Source organism: Pteropus vampyrus, unplaced genomic scaffold (genome assembly GCF_000151845.1).
Source record: "Pteropus vampyrus isolate Shadow unplaced genomic scaffold, Pvam_2.0 Scaffold39, whole genome shotgun sequence".
Classification (NCBI taxonomy): Eukaryota; Metazoa; Chordata; class Mammalia; order Chiroptera; family Pteropodidae; genus Pteropus; species Pteropus vampyrus.
In genome coordinates, this window is record NW_011888820.1 from 378,962 (window position 1) to 382,857 (window position 3,896).

Here is a 3,896-nt window from a genome sequence, read left to right on the forward strand (position 1 = left end):
TTGTTCTATCATAGAGGAAAAAAATATCTAGGAAGAAATTTGCCAAGTAGAAAAAAATGCTAAGAAAGGGATTCTATAAACATCATTCTATAAAAATAACATTGACTTTGAGCAGGAAGGACAAGCTTTTGGCCAAGACGCTGGCACATTGTCACCAGTTCCCAGACTATAAACTAGCCAGCCAAGGCAAGGAGAGGAGCTTTGGTGTACGTTTAAAATTTTGAAATCAACTTTTTCTAAATAAGATCAAGGGCACAGTGGGCAAAACATGTTCAGAATTTTATTAACCTGTTTGCTACCTTTTTGTAACTGCCATATTTACTCCCTTTCCAAAGAACACTCCTTCAAAGTCTTGCTATTCTTGCTGCCTCCCTTCTCCTCACTGACACTGCTTTACTTCATTTGCTTATTTCAAACCATAATTAAGATGGAGAGTTCTGTGTCTTTTATAATTTGAAATAAATACACTCTATTTTAAGGACTCAAGCTACCTTTGTGGCCCTTTTCTCAATGCCCACACATTTAGACAGGTCTCCAACTGGTGTACTGAAGCTTCTAGGTGCTCTGAGGTTCCTCCCACAGTCATTGTTGGCTGTGTACTCTGGCAAACGAAACACAAAGAATCAAAGAGTTTAAATGGCTTGTCTAGTCAGAAGGCAATCAGAATTAATAACAAACTGAAAATAAACCACAATACCCCAGCCATAGCCTTAGGCTTGACTCAGAACTCATATCTCTCTGTTTACTTGACATGCACAATTTTGAATTCCATCAGGGGAAAGGTTATTGTATTTTCCATTGTAGAGGCTTTATCTACTATGTTTTTATTTCTAACACATTTCTGGAACATAGTAGCAATATTTATAAACATATCCTTAGAGAAACAATATGGCTACATTAATATAAATGAGAGAATATTTTCTACAAATACATCCATTTCAGAGTTATAGCAATTTGCTAGGGGACAGCACTATATTTTACAAAGGCATTTCACAGCATATTGTTTACTCTTCTTTTTTTATTATTTACTTTTATTTTTAAAAAATTTTCCACTCTTTAATCCCCCCCCCCACCACACACACACTTCCATCCCTGATCTATGGATGTTGCCATTTCCCCTTAAGAACTGGATCTCTGAAGGCGAGGCTTTTTTGGGGGGTGGCGTCTCTTCCCACACACTCGAGGGGTGCACCTGGGGCCTGGCACCCCTGGGGTATAGTCCGTGGCTCCGCCTGGGGCGTGAACCCAGGACCTTCTGTGGGTAAAACAGACATGCTAACCACTAGACTATGGAGCCACCCCCTTGTTTACTCTTAAAAAGGAAAATTGTTCATATTTATCTTTTAGTATCCTTATATGTAAAGATTCATAATGTATGTTTTTCTATGTATAATATGTACTTGATTGAAATAGTTGTATCTCATAATTCCAAAAGGAGTTTTAAGTGTCTTTTTTAATATACCAAATTTGGGTTACCTGTATGAAAAACATACTTTCTAGTTAACCATAAAAGTACTCGCTGGGAACTAATAATTTGTTCCACATTACCCAATTAGTTTGTTAACAATGAGACAGAAATAACTATCACATATAAAGCATCGAACACCTATGAAGCCCACAGGTATTTAGTCAATGAATGAATGAATGAATATATCTACTTTACAACTGGAGATACAGAGGTCAAAAGAAAGGTTTTAGACATAAGTACAGTACTATCCAACTAAGAAATCCTTTAAACATCTAATTTAAATATTCTTTTCCTTTCTTGTCTTAAAAGAAAAATGAAAGCTTTAATATTGGACATTGACTCTTTGAAAAAGAAATCTGAGAGTAATGTCTTGCAGGAAAAAAAAAACTTTAGATTAAAATTTCAGAATAAAAAATAAGAAAATTATTTCATCTAAATACCACTTCTTTCTTTTACTCTTAATTGTAAGAATCTAAAATAATCACTTAAATACTATGAAGTTATAAAATCTCAATTATAACTCTAAATTATAAAGAAAACTGGAAATCTAAATAAAGTTTTAACTTTTTTAAAAAAATTGTACATACTACCTTGTTTGTATTTTCCAAATGACGATGGCAAGTAGGAAATAAAAACAGTAATAGAGACTTATCTTCACCTGCCAACACAAAACAGTTATTATTCTGAGAAATTATGATGCATTTTCTAAATTTTATTTTCTCATTTCTTTTATAGAACCTTCAGAAATGTGCCCAACTTAAAAAAAAAAAAAAAGCAAAACACATTTCCCAGTCTTTTTTGCAGCTAGGGGTGGCCAATGAGATGTCAGTAGAAGTGGTTCGGTAAAGCTTCTGAGAAAGCCTTCTTGCCCTTTCCTTCCTCCTCTTCTAACTGAAACGCAGTTCTAATGCCTGGCATTCCCACTCTCATCTTGAGGAATTCCCGGCTATTGGAGAGAACCCGAGGATAGAGTCATGTGCTAAGAATGGTGAGGCTGCTATTCTAGCCTTTGACTACCTGCCACCCATCTCCTTTTACTCCAGAGAAAAGTAAACTCTAACTTGTTTAAACCATGCTACTTGAGTTTTCTGTTATGTAACCAAACCTAGTCCCAATGGATATAGCCACATTATAGCTATTTGACCTTTAGCAATGCATTTAACTTCTCCGTATCTGTTTATTCATCTGTAAAAATGGGCACAATAACGGTAATGGTGCACAGAGCTGTTAAAAGAACCAAATTAATTAATACATGTAAAAAGCTTAGAATTGTAACCAGCAAAGACTGAAGGCTCAATGAATCCTCTTTGTTATACCTGGAGTATAAACGTGAAAGAAAAGAGTGTAATGAAAAGGAGAAATCATTGCACTTGTTTCTTGCCACATTCTTCAGAGACAGAGACCTGGGCAAAGAGCTTAACAGAACACTGATAATATTTCTCAGTTAAAAGCACTTTCCAGATAACCAAGCACTTTCAGATAAACTAGTTTCCCAAATCCTTACCAGAGTTCTAAAATGAGGGCGAATGTTGAAGCTAGTGTTGGCAGGTCATTAGCTGGCTGGCTGAGTGGCCAGAGTCCCAATTCACTGTTCCAGTGAAGGCCAGTTAGCTTGGTTCCATTTCATGGCCCTAGCCAGTGCAGCATACTTAGCCCTGGTTAATGGCCCTCGAACATGATTCCAAGTTTAAATTGTGTGGGAGAAGACATGAGGAAGAATAACTCAGCCAAACTCCTGAGAAACTTAAGCGTTTGCCTTTACCTGACAGCAGGTGCATGTGGGTGGATGGTAAATATAGTTTGTTTCTTCTTTTTTTTTTTTTAAAGAGAGAGTTTTCCTGAATCTTTCCCAGAAATTTGACACTTTCTCTGGCTAGCTCCTTTAGAAGTCTTCTGAGCATCAGGGTTTTAATTTTAGGATACCTCCCAGATCAGCTCCATTCTAATCTTAATATAATAATAATAGCTAATATATATTGAGCCTTCACTATGGCTCAGGCACTATTATAAGTGCCTACTCATTTCATCCCATTTAATCCCCACAACAGTCTATGAGGCAGGTACTATTCTACCCATTTCAGAGATTGTCTCCCTGAGACACAAAGAGTAGTGACTTGCCCAAAGTTATTGGGAGAGGCAGTGACAGAGCCAGGAGAGAGCCATGCTCTTAGTCACCACCCCATATCCAACTTATATCCATAAACTCTCCACTTGCTGCCTTCACTCTTCAAGCCTCAGCCAATCTGGAGGAGGGAGGGCATGGGTGTGTTTCTTTGAAAATAATGACTTGGATCTTGGCCATATTTTTATCACTTGTTCCATATTCCAGTCTTTCATTACTCATAAAGGATTAGGAAATCCCTCAGGCAGGATATTCTTCAGGTTAACTACCAGGATTGGTCTGTTTTCTATGCAGGGGGCTTGGTGC